Source organism: Panthera leo, chromosome A2 (assembly GCF_018350215.1).
Source record: "Panthera leo isolate Ple1 chromosome A2, P.leo_Ple1_pat1.1, whole genome shotgun sequence".
Taxonomy (NCBI): Eukaryota; Metazoa; Chordata; class Mammalia; order Carnivora; family Felidae; genus Panthera; species Panthera leo.
The window spans coordinates 17,281,344-17,294,558 of record NC_056680.1 but is presented as its reverse complement, the minus strand read 5'-3'; positions in this window follow the sequence as shown (position 1 = coordinate 17,294,558).

The following is a 13,215-nucleotide window of genomic DNA, read 5'->3' as shown; positions in this document are numbered from 1 at the left end:
AGAAGGCCTACAGTCCAATTTTGGTTTTATTCCCAACTTGCTGTGTGACTCTGAGCAAAACACTTACCTTCTCTGGATTTTACAGGTCTTTTCTATACAGGATGAGCTTGGGCAATACCCCCAACCCTCCAACCCAGGCCTCCTGTGCCATTCCTGCACACGTGTCCTCACCTTTGCTGACACTTCTAGGGAATGCCCTTCTTTGTACACAGAACTCATTATTCTTGTAAAAATGAATAATTATTGAAATCTAAAACTCAATTGATGGGTTAAGCTACAGATTAGACCCAACTGAAGAGAATCCACTGGAGAAATATGTTAAGAAATTATTTAGAACACAGCAGTAAAGCATAGACTTATAATACATGTCAAGAGAGCCAAAAGAAGTGGAAAGAGAGAAACAGAGCATAATGAGAAGGTCTAACTGCATCAAATTTGAGTCCCAGGAGGAAACAGTAAGAGAATGGAGGGAAGACAAATTTTAAAGAAAGAATGCCTGCTGAAAAACTTGAATCCACAAAATTGAGAAACTCGTAACTCCTAAGCAGAGTAAATGAGAAATCTGCACCTGGGCCCATAACGTGGGCAGAGTAGCAAGGGCACAGGATCTTAAGCACTTGCTGAAGAGAAGGCCAGAGCACTTACACAGGGACAGCGTGGTGGCCGCTCACCAGCAGCAAGTCGGAGACTGGAGCCTTCAGAACACTACGCACAAAGTGCCGAAAGTCTGTCTGAACTAGAAGGATGCAGCCGGCAAAGCCACCTTATAAGAATGAGAGTAAAATAAAGAGAATCACAGATAAATGAGAAGAACGAGTTCTGCACCAAGAGAACTGAACTAGACGAACTTCTAAAGGCTACACTTTGGGGTGCCTGGGTGGCCCAGTCTGTTAAGCGTCCAGCTTCGGCTCAGGTCATGATCTCACGGCTTGTGGGTTCGAGCCCCGCGTCGGGCTCTGTGCTGACTGCTCAGAGCCTGGAGCCTGCTTCGGATTCTGTGTCTCCCTCTCTGCCCCTCCCCTGCTTGTGCTCTCTCTCAAAAATGAAAAAAACATTAAAAAAATTACAAAATAAATGATATGCTTCCAAAGCACGGGGAAGAATCCAGAAAGAAGGTCAGTAATGCAAGAGGGGACAGGGAACAGGCACAGCGGTAAACAATACAGATGGAAGCTCAAACAGCCCCTCACTTCACTCTGGTGGGAACAGGGTAGTGGGCAACCCTTGCTCACATGTCCCCTCTAGGCCGTGTGCTCCTGGAGACCAGGGACAATGAACGAATAACAGACAAAGTGACTCTGAGGGTGCCCCACAGCATCCTGATACTGCCATTCGAAATCCTTCCAAGCATTTTCCAAACCTATTTGCCCATGGAGAGTCTCATGGGACTTAGGTTCCTGAGGGCTGACTTGAGGGATGCTGCTTTTTCTTCTATGGGTCCATTCTCACTTGAGTCTCACAGAGTGGGATTTACTCCCATTTCCTGGATGGGAACATTCTAGCTCAGAGAGGTGGGTGAGTTTCTTTTGGTTACTTGGCTAACAAACAGCAGATTCCAAGTCCAAGGACTTTCCTGACTTTCTCTTCATTCAAGCCACATCCTAAGATGCACACTGCCGAACCCACTTGCAGAGGGTACACTGACCGGTACAGAGTTGGAAGGAAAGGTTTCCAGAGCCACCACCCCCGGAGGTGGGGGGTGAGCTTTGGAGTGAGTGATTGGGACAAAGCTTCGTATTGGATTTTGCAGGCTTCATCCAGGTAACTCCTGCTGCCACCCAAACGGGGAAGTGAGGGCTCGGCCTCCGAGGCCCTCTCACCTCTGCCGCTGGTCCCACACACCTCACTGTCAAGGCTTGGTCTCTGGCCACAGGAAGGTGAATGGGACATACAGGTTAGGTGACAGACTTCCACGAACACCAGGGTGAGAAAGCAGCTGGGGAGCCTGCACCCCGAGTGTGCAGGGGACCGTGAGGAAAGAGGCCCACAGAAGAGGACCTGGAAAAAAGTACCCTAAGGCCTGACTCGTTGTCCCCTTCCTGCAAAGTGCTGCCCCCACCCCCTCCAAGGAGCACAAGGCTCCTGGAATGAGTGGGAGATTGTTTTCAGGGTCCTTTATAGCATTCTTCACCTATTTTTGTCTTCTTTTTCTGTTAGAGGTCCTTTCACATGGGACACTTCCTTCCTCCTACACAAAGCAACACAGGGTGCTGGGAAGGGCAGGGCTGGTGTTGGCCGGCTCGCTGAGGACGGGACGAGCCACCCCTCTTGGGCCTTCAGTTCTGTGTCAGGGCTTTGGCTTCTTTTTAAAAAAAATTTTTTTTTAATATTTGTTTAGTTTTGAGAGAGAGAGAAACAAAGTATGAGCAGGGGAGGGGCAGAGAGAGGGAGACACAGAATCCGAAGCAGGCTCCAGGCTCTGAGCTGTCAGCACAGAGCCGGATGTGGGGCTCGAACTCATGGACTGTGAGATCATGACCTGAGCTGAAGTCGGACGCCCAACTGACTGAGCCACCCAGGAGTCCCTGGGCTTCAGCTTCTTGAGCTCAGAAGCCATCTCTGGGCAACAGCAGTGTTGCTGAATTCCCATGAGTCTTAATTCCCTAATTTATGCTGGGAAGCTTGCTTTCCCCCTCTTCCCTGGGCTCACGATGGGTCCCGAATGGTTCAGAACAAGGGGAGAAGTTGGGGCACTTGAATCAAGTTTGAAGAACGAGATAAATTGTCCCCTGCACCTGGGTGGAGGACACCCCTCTGGGCTCAGCTTCAAGGATACCATGTCTCTCCCTGGATCCAGCTGGACACGCACAGGCTCTTGTTTTCTTCAGAGTTCCAGTTCTAGATGAGTTACCACCGTGATTCATTCAGCTGCCGTCCAGTCTCAGCAATCCTCAGCCCGGGAGACACCCTGTCTCTCCCCTGCTCCCTGCCCCACGCCTACCTTGAGGGCGAGGGCAGCCAGGCCGGCGGAGAGCTGCGGCTCCTCACCTGCCTGGCATTCATCAGCACCCAAACAACAGGGGAAGAATGATGGGCCTTGGCAGCTGCCGGGCTATCCAGCAGGGCAGGGAAGGTGGCCAGGTGGGGCTGAAACAGGGCGCGGCGACAGGCCTGGGAGCTCCAAGGCCTGCCCAGACACCTGGCTGGCCCAAGAGGCCTGGGTGTGTTGACAAGTGTGGGCTGACCCAAAGCCAGGCTACTGAGCACCCGGTGAGCACAGTCCTTGGTGGGCAACTGAACAAATAAGGCAAGGGGGGATGGAAGCCTCTGATTGGTTATTTGCAAGATGCAGATAACAGCAGGGTGGTTTGGGAATGAAATGACTTGATACATATAAGGAAGTTAGAACAGTTCTAGTAAGTGCTCAAAAATGCCAGCTATGAGTCTTATGGGCCCAACACATAGGGCACAGCAGGTTCAGTGTCGGTTCATCTCTTATCCTCCACGTAACTCAAAAACAACAGATGAGATCAAGATAGCCACAAAAATCACTGCACACTGAGTCCTCACGAAACCCTCTGAGGTAAGTGTCATCACTGAGCCCACTTAGTCGATGGGTAAACAGTCATGGAGGGGCTGTGACTCACCACGAATCACCAGCTGAAGCTGACACATAGCAAGGAGGTATGGAGTGGCCGCCCAGTGGAGGACCCGGTCCAGCCCGGCTCAGGCAGGGCTGGTGTCTTTCCTTCCTCCACCCTCTCCCGACACCCACCACCTAAGAAAAGCCTGCTGAGGCAGGTATGAGAATCTGCCTTTCACAGATGGGGAAACATGGCACCGAGAGGTGAGAAGCTGACATTCTTTCCCCAGGTGGCCTCCACCAGACTCTGTCCTCACTCCTGAGCCCATGCCTCACTCCCCCCCATCACTTAGGCCTCTCTCCCTCCAGGAAGCCTTCCCTCCCTGACTCACCTGACTGGGAAGGAACACTCTCACCCTGGGCGCCATTACAGAAGTGCATGGAGCCCCTTCCTTTCTGCGTGACTTTGGTGAACCAGAGAGACTGGGAGTTACTTCCGGAGGGTGTTGGCCAAAGCTAGGAGACTACCAAAAGAATTACTTACAGAAAACTTCATCCAACAGCTATTACTAAGCATCTGCCAAGCATCAGACACATGGGCCCCACCACGGAGAAGCCTCCGTCTGGGGGTTCCTTAACAGGTGGCTTGTTTCAGGTGTTGAGTGTTATGATTTTGGGTGGTGCTATGGTGGCCCAAAGAGGGGACCCAGGTTTTAGATCTTAAGATCAAAAGAGAATTTTTTTTTTCTTTTTAACGTTTATTTATTTTATTTTTTTAAAAACTTTTTTTAATGTTTATTTATTATTGAGAGACAGAGAGACACAGAGCATGAGCAGGGGAGGGGTAGAGAGAGGAGAAGGTGCAGAATCTGAAGTAGGCTCCAGGCTCTGAGCTGTCAGCACAGAGCCCGACATGGGGTTCGAACTCACAAACTGTGAGATCATGACCTGAGCCGAAGTTGGTCGCCTAACCAACTGAGCCATCCAGGTGCCCCACGTTTATTTATTTTTGAGAGAGAGAGAGAGAGAGAGAGAGAGAGAGAGAGAAAGCGCATGGGGGAGGGGCAGAGAGAGAGGAGACAGAGGATCTGAAGCAGGCTCTGCACTGACAGCAGAGAGTCTGATGCAGGGTTCAAACCGACGAAACTCAAGATCACGACCTGAGCCAAAGTCAGATGCTTAACTGACTCAGCCACCCACACCCAGACACCCTGAGAGAATTCTTTAATAAACTCCAACTTGCTTCCTTCCATGTGAGAGGGTCTTCACCCTCAAGGGGGTGCTATGTCTCTGCCAAGGTCCCTTCAGTCCTGCTCTCTGCTCACGCAGGGCTACTAGTGTAGAAGAACCACGGCTGTGTTGTGTCTCCATCTGTAAAATGTGCACGCAGTGTGATGGAGAGAAAATGCTTATGAAGCCCCTGGGCACAGAGTTGGCACTCCAAACACAGCTTTATTTCTCAGCACAAATGTTAATTTCCCTTTCAAATGCAAACTGCTCAACCTCCCAAGCAGTTTGGTCTCTGTCTGAAGGTCACAGCCAGGTCTGGTTTTGCCCTGCTGGCCTTTCCAGCCTGTTTCCTGCCTCCCATGCAGCCAACTTGTCGGGCGTTCCTCTCAGCAATTTGTCTGCTCAAAGCTTTTTGTCCCTGAATATGCCGTTCCCTTGTGTGAAATGCCTTCCCTCCCCTGCTTTGCACAGCACACTCCTGCCGATCCTTTTCACTTGGTTCAGTTCTCCTCCTCCACAGCTTTCTCAGACTCCCCTGGGCAGCATCAATCACCTCTCCCTCTGCTCTCTCGCGATGGCTTGTCCATGCGATGATTTTGCTTATCCTAACTGCCATTTCTCTGATTCTTTTCCTATTTCTCTGGTTCCCCCTAGTCTTAATAGCTCACCGGAGAGAAACTGAGGTGGATAGAAGACTTGTGTACTTTTTAGGGTATCAGAGCATGGGGATCAGGATGACCTTCTTGAACCCACAGCTCAGGCAGGGCCCTGTTTGTTGGAATGCTCAAGGTCAGACTTGATGACTCCTCCCAAAACTGGTGCCCCTGGAAGGGCCATATCCTGCCTCTAAGTATCGAGGCTCCCACTGCACTGGGGGTGACCAAGTCCCAGTGAATCCTGCCCATGCACTTGGACAAGTCAAGGCCGGAGGCTTGTGTCTCTATGCCTGGTGCAGAGTGAGGCCTCCTTGGCCAGAAATCCACCTGAACGCCTTTGGCCATCCAAAGTCTTGGATCCTGGCTTTGAGCCCCCATAGGGGCTCTGAGTCTTGGCTAGAAGGATTCTTAGCTCTTTAATTAGGGCTAAACATATATACAGGTCTCTCCACCCACCCAGATTCAGGGCAGGACACGGAACATCTGGCATCCTCTTTGGCTTCCAGAATCATTGAATACTCTCCTGCTCTGAATCCCACTCCTTCAGATAGAAGCTAGACCTTCACTTCCTCAGCCTCTTTATAGCTGGAGCACCGCAATGACCTGGGCTCTGCTCCATTATTGGCAACTAAGAATCCAGATGGACACAGGCATCGTCCAGATGCAATACCTTGTTCTGGGAAGGCTCCTAGAGTATGGAGATGAGTCAGAACAGACAATTCTAATAGGGCATCCAGGAAAAGACTACAATGAGGGGAGGCGTCCAGGGCTATGAGAGCATCAGTTTTGGAGACTTGCAGGGAGAGGTCCCGTCTTACTCACTTATTAATTGCCCTGTCCTTCTGGCAGTGAGGTGTCCTGTAAAATAAACTGGATTTACTATCTGAAGACTTGAGTTTAAGTCTGTTGTGGCACACTTTAGTTGGTATCTTGGGCAAACTGCCACATCCTCAGAACCTCTGTTTTCTTATCCTCACCTTGAAGGATGTGGGAAGGTTAAACAAGGCAATGTGTGCAAAAGAGAAAAAGAAAAAGAGAAAAAGAAAGTGGTCCAGCACTGCATAAATTGTCACTTTTTCTTTTTTTTATAGTGCATTTCATAGGTTCTGGCACACTGTTGGCACCTGAAAGTTTTTACTGAATGGACAAGTGAACAAACAAATAGATGATCAGATGGATAGCAGGCACGCAGGAAATGCTTAAAAATAAAACATAGGGCACCTGGGTGGCTCAGTCGGTTGAGTGTCCAACTTTGGATTTCAGCTCAGGCCATGATCTCATGGTTTGTGTGATTGAGCCCCACATCAGGCTCTGTGCTGACAACATAGAGCCTGCTTGGAGTCTCTCCCCTTCCCCCTCCGCCACTCTCCCCTGCTCTCTCTCTCTCAAAATAAATAAACTTTAAAAATAAAAATAAAAGTAAAACGTGAACAAGACAAGTGTCACTTTTGGCACATGTATTATCAGTTAATGAGCCATGAACTTCACATACACTCTTTCACTTTTCACGGTAACCTTGGGAGATGATTATCACCAAGTGATGGATGAGGAAACTGAGGCCCAGAGATGTTCAGTGACTTGCCTAAGGTCACACAGCGAGTAGGTGGCAGAGCTGGGATTCATACTCTAAGAACGTCCACTTGCTATAATCTTTTCCACACTACAGCAAATGCCCAGGCATTTCCCAACAGTTTGGCCTAAGTCCCCCAACCTTTCATTACTACATAAAAATGTAACTTTAGACCATCGCTTTGATGCACCTCTTTAACTCCTGGTGTGAGGCCACTGTTTGACTTGGCAGATCTGGGGAGCCAGTCAAAGATAGCAGTTCCTGAGAAGCTGTTTCCCTGAAAGGGTCCTTGTTTCCACCTTCACTGGTGCCAGGAGCAAAGTCTTTCCAGTTCTCTGAATCCCTCTGACCAGGGAGGGGTCCTTAGCACCAATGATTTTCACAGCAGGTACCCCCCCATGTCTTCCTATTATCCCTAGAGACTGGCAGAATGCAAAGCATCACCCCCACTGTAGGTAAAGGGCCTGAAGTCACAAGCCTACACAGGAGCACAAACCCAGATCTTTGGGCTCTGAGTTTAGAAACTCTCTACCAAATGATTTAGCCTAAGATTTTTTTTTTAATGTTTGTTTATTTATTTTGGGGGGGGGGAGGGGCAGAGAGAGAGGGAGGGAGAGAGAATCACAAGCAGGCTCCACACTGTCAGCACAGAGCCCTGCACAGGGCTCGATTGCACGAATCATGAGATTATGACCTGAGCTGAAATCAAGACTCAGATGCTTCACCGACTGAGCCACCCAGGTGCCTATTGACCTAAGATTTGAATCCAGAAACTGGCTGGACACAGGAGAGGTTTACTGGAACGAGAGGGGAACTGGCTCGGGACAAAAGGCCCTCAACAGCCTTTGCTCTATCGATTCCTCTAGGGCCCTTGCAAGGGACAGTGTCTGTGTGCAGGTTAACAGCTTTGGTGCCATGTGGTAGAAGGAAGAGCTTGGAAGTGGAGCAGGAAGAATACTTTCCTGCACAGCAGCCGGACGTCTCTGAGATATAAGGAACGGGGCCTAGGTGCTTTAGATGCAAAGACTTCCAAGCCAGGGGAGCTGACTAGCAGCAAAGAATCAGGGGGCTTTGGGGTAGATAACCAGCGTCTGGGTCCTCAGTTTGTTCTAACTGCTGTGCACACTGAGGATGCTACTTTGGGACCAGACAGTGCGTCATCCACAGGGACACTGCAGGCCCAGTGATGCACAGGAGGGATGAGAAGCCCCAGGACTTTCAGGAGATCTGGGTCAATCCTGTTTTCATTCTCTTCCCAGCTGGCTGCTTTGAGCAATTTAATTTAACTGAAAGGCAAAAGCCTTTATTCCCCAACCCTCAATCCAGGCATAACTTTTGGGGTAACGAGGGGGAGGGCGATGACAGTGGGTAAGGTGAGGCCACAGGGTGGAGGGGCCCGGGGAGGGCTCTGAGTTTGGTCTCAACTGGTTAGCTTCTGGTAGGAGAGGCTGGGTTCTCCTGTTAGCCCTTTGGAATCAATCCCTTGCCTCATACCTCTAGTGGCATTGGCTACAGACACCCGGAGGAGTGGGGAAGAGTCTTGGTGAATTAGGGTTTATCTTTAAAAACAGCATTTGAAAACACATGTCCACACAAGGGCTTGCACATGAATGTTCACAGCAGCGTTGTTCACAATACCAAAAACAACTTTAGCACTCATCACGGATGAGTGGATAAACCACCGCGATACACCCATAGGATGGAACACTACTCGTCAGTGAAGAGGGATGATTTCCTGACACGTGCTACGAACACGGACGAACCTCAAAACCGTTATGCTGACTGAAAGAAGCCAAACACAAAAGACCACATGCTGCATGAGTCCATATGAATGACCTTTCTAGAAGAGGCAAAACTTAGATACAGAAAGCAGACCAGTGGTTGCCTGGAGCTTGGAGTGGGTTTGGGGCCTGACCGCAGATGGGCCCCAGGGAACTTTCTGGGGTGGTGAGAATGTTCTAAAACTGTATTATGGAGATGGTTGCACAATTCTGTAAAGTTACTAAAACTCATCAAGCATTTAAAATGGGTGAATTAAAAACAAAAATGGGTGAATTTTGTGGCAGGTCAAGTATGCGTCAACAAATACCTGAAGTCTTTTGCTTCTGAAAAGTCTGTCCCAGAGCTTCCCTATGTGCCAGGCTAGGAGTAGAGGGCACAACCCCACCCCCTCCTCCTCACAAAGGAAATGAGGGCTGTGGAAACTTTGTCTCACACAGTGGTTCTCAAAGTGTGGCCTCTGGGCCGCCTTCAGCAGCAGCCCCTAAAGGCTTGTTAGAAATGCACATCTCGGGGCGCCTGGGTGGCGCAGTCGGTTAGCCAGGTCACGATCTCGCGGTCCGTGAGTTCGAGCCCCGCGTCAGGCTCTGGGCTGATGGCTCGGAGCCTGGAGCCTGTTTCCGATTCTGTGTCTCCCTCTCTCTCTGCCCCTCCCCCGTTCATGCTCTGTCTCTCTCTGTCCCAAAAATAAATAAAAAACGTTGCAAAAAAAAAAAAAAAAAAAAAAGAAATGCACATCTCAGGACCTGGCTCAGAACTGCTGAATCAGAGGCTCTGGTGATGAAGTCCAGCGACTGGGGCTTGAACAACCCTCCAGGGGAGTGAGGATCATGGTCTGATGGAAGGGGAATGGACAGCAGGAAGGTCGTCTATGTTGAGCACTCACCGCGGGCAGCCAGCCGACCGACAAGCCCTGAGTCACACCATCCTCACAGCAACTGTGTGATGTCAGTGTTATTATCAACCATGTTCTATTTTGTGGACAAAGAAACCAAGCTTCAGACAGGCTGAGAGACTTGTCCGTTAATAAGGGGGCGGGGCTGGGATCTAACACTCAACTTTCTGACTTGAAACACGCCTGCTCCATCACCCCATAGACCTTGTGAATGTGAGCAAGATTCACGGTGTCTGAAAGCCCAGAGACGGGACAGGAGACTTACAATAAATACAGCCCCCTCAGGTTCTATCTTGGAACAAAGCGTGGGTACAAAGAAATAAACAAGAAGCGTAGCACTCTACATGCCCGGTATTTTTTCCTCAAGGCTGAGGCAGCCGGCTTTGTTTAAGGTTATATTGTTTACTCCCAGGGGACAAGAGGGTGGGGGAGTTTAGATAATTAGCTGCTTGGACAGAAGCCCAGGAGGTCCTAGCTCAGTTCCTTGGGAGCCTGGAATGTAAAGGGCTGGGGATGCAGAGGGAGGGGAACCTAGGGATCTTGCTCAGAAAGTAGGAGAGCCGCGGGGGACCCGGGAGGGTGGGTCTGTGGTTTCCAGATGCACGGATGACATAACGTCTGCCTGCCCTGCATACACCAGTCCTGCTCAGAGTGGCCTTCCAAGTGCATCGGGGACAGAGGCCCTTCCCCAGCTTTAGCCTGCTTCTTAGGGGTTAGGCTGTGTCCTGGAGCTGCTCAGGAAACTGAGACTGACCCATCTGGCCTCCCTGCTTAAACCCAGCACTGCCAGAAGCTAGGCTCGATGCCGTATGTGTCGGGGAGGGGGTGGTGTCACTTTGTCACTTCTTTTGGTCATTCAGCACTGGCTGCTGCTGTCTGGTTGCCTTGCCTGGCCTTCCCACGCAAGATTCGCACTCACTGCTTTGCCCACCACGGTCACCATTGACTGTCAGCCTTGATCAAACAGAGAAGCTCTTCTAGCCCAACTGAGGGAAGGGACTTACCCTAAATAAAGGCAGAGCCAATACCGGAGTGCAGAACTCCTGGCTGTGGAGCTATTTCATACTAATAATCCTTATCATTCATGTAATTTCATCATATACCAAGTACTTTCATGTGGTATCTTCCTTGACTCTCTCACTAACCCTGTGAGATGGAGGGTTTATGACTGCTTGATTTATACATGAGCAGCTTGGGGTTTACAGAGTTTAACTGACTTGCTCCAGATCACCAACTGGTAAGTGACAAAGCCAGTGCTCATGCCAGATGCTTGGGCCCCAAGTTATTTGCTTAGCTCTTCATTCTTGATGATATGAGCAAGACTCCCCAGTGCCTAGGGCTTGGGGAGGAGCCAGAGGAATCATGTTAACCACAGGCCCATCAGGATCTATCTTGGAACGAAGTGTGGGTATTTGTCTTGCCTGTCGGCCGAACAGGATTCTCTAAATTAAGCAGCTGTGTGTGTGTGTGTGTGTGTGTGTGTGTGTGCGCGTGTGGTGGTGGGGAGGGGGCTAGTGCTGGCTAATTCAGTTGGTAGAGCATGCAACTCTTGATCTTGGGGTCATGAGTTCAAGCCCCATGTTGGGCATAGAGCTTCCTTAAAAAAGTAAAATAAAATAAAATAAAATAAAATAAAACAAAACAAAAAGAGCAGGTAGGTCCCCAGCTTGAGCAAGTGACCTGGGCAAGAGCTGCTTCTGATGGTTGAAAATAGGGCTAGTGACTGACCTGCCTCACAGGTCCATGGGCAGCCTGGAAACAGCTTTCTGCTCCTGCCCACTGTGTTCTTGCCATCAGTCTTTTCTGCATTTTGCATGTTGTGGATGACAAAACACACAAGCTGTCATGGTCAACCTACTCTCCCCTCCAATTGAGCTCAAATATGATGATGAGGAGGAGGATGATGAGGATGATGATGATGATATGGCCCTTGATTCCATTTGCTAAGGGCGTACAAGGTTCTGCTACCTTTTATACATCTAGAGGCCTCACAGTTCCTAATGAAGGAGCCACGACTAGAGCCCAAATACAGGGTAACTTTGGAGTGCAAAACATTATACTTCTCTCCCATGCTTTTAAGGAAGGATATGGAGCACACCTGTGGGTCTCAGGTCTGGGACAGGAGGGTACAGAACCTGGTTGCTGCTTAATGCCTTGTGGGATCTCAGCCAAGTTCTGTGGGGCAGGGTCTTCCTTCCATACATAGGTTGTTAACTGTTCTCACCTGGATGCTCTGGAGAGCCAAACCAGGCTGCCATGTTCCTTTCTGCAGGCTAGATCCTGGACACGAGTGCCAATTGTCTGGGATTCCCCACTGACATCAGTGCCGATCTCTGGCTGCGTTCTGGGGTGATGTGTGCCAGGAGAAATGCCTGGAGGTGGCTTTCACCCAACCGGCTTGAGCAGGGAGGGGAGTGGCTAGTCATGATGAAAGAGTCAGATGTATGTTTTGAGCTTGGTGTCAGACTTCCTCAGTTCATCTCCTCTGACTTAACTGCCCCTTATTTTAAATTAAATTAATTTCAATTAATTAGTTAATTTATTTAATTGAGTAAATTTGATGTGTAGCATTGTGTAAGTTGAAGGTGTGCAATGTGTTAGTTTGATACATTTATACATTGATACGTTTATATGTCATAATATAGGCCCATTGTAGAGCAAGGCAAAAGGACCGGCAGGGACCACCCAGCTGAACGCACACAGGCTCATTAAGGGACCTACCTCGAAATAGCCATAGACCCTAACTGACCAATTACAACCAGGCACAGTTCCTAAGATTACCAAAAAAACCGGAACCTTCCTCAGGTCCTCATACTTCCTCACTCTGCCCTATAACTGTGGCCCCTCATCACTGCCTCCTTGCAGACAGTCTCTCCTTTGCTGTCCTGCCCATCGCTCCATTATGGTGTATTCAGTATACTTCTATCTCTTCTATTCTGCCTTGGGTGAATTCTTTCACTGCCTGCACCACCGGCCTGGAGCACCCCACGTTTGGTAGCCCCCCACCATCCAATTCGGGACACCCTATATCCATGTCATGATATTTATCATATTACATAATTAAAGTACAATGTCATTGTCTATATCCATTGTACTGTGCTTACCTGCCCCTTGCAATGGACTTTCCAGGCCAAGAAAGGGTGCTGACCTAAAGCTATATCCCTTCTCTGTCTAGAGAACACACAATCCACCCATTCCTGCCCAACGGACAGATGGAGTCTGGGTCCAAGGCTTCAAAAAGGCAAAAGCTATGTCATAGCCATGTGGAAGACCCATGTGAGCCCTTTCATTTGTAGAGAGAAACTGAGGCACTGACAGAAGAAGGATTCAGAATGTGAATGTTGAAGCATTAAAAAAAGCTCCAGTTATGCTCAAGGCAAGGATGCTCATAAAATGTTTATTTTTATAAAAAGTGTTAAATACATTCTGATGTAATTGAGTGGGGGTCAGGGGTTGGGGGTGGGGATTAGGCATTAAAGAATAAAAAAAAAGAAAGTGTGAAATGGGGTATTACTCAGCCTTAAGAAGAAATGCAAGTCTGCAAGAAGGCATGCTACAACAT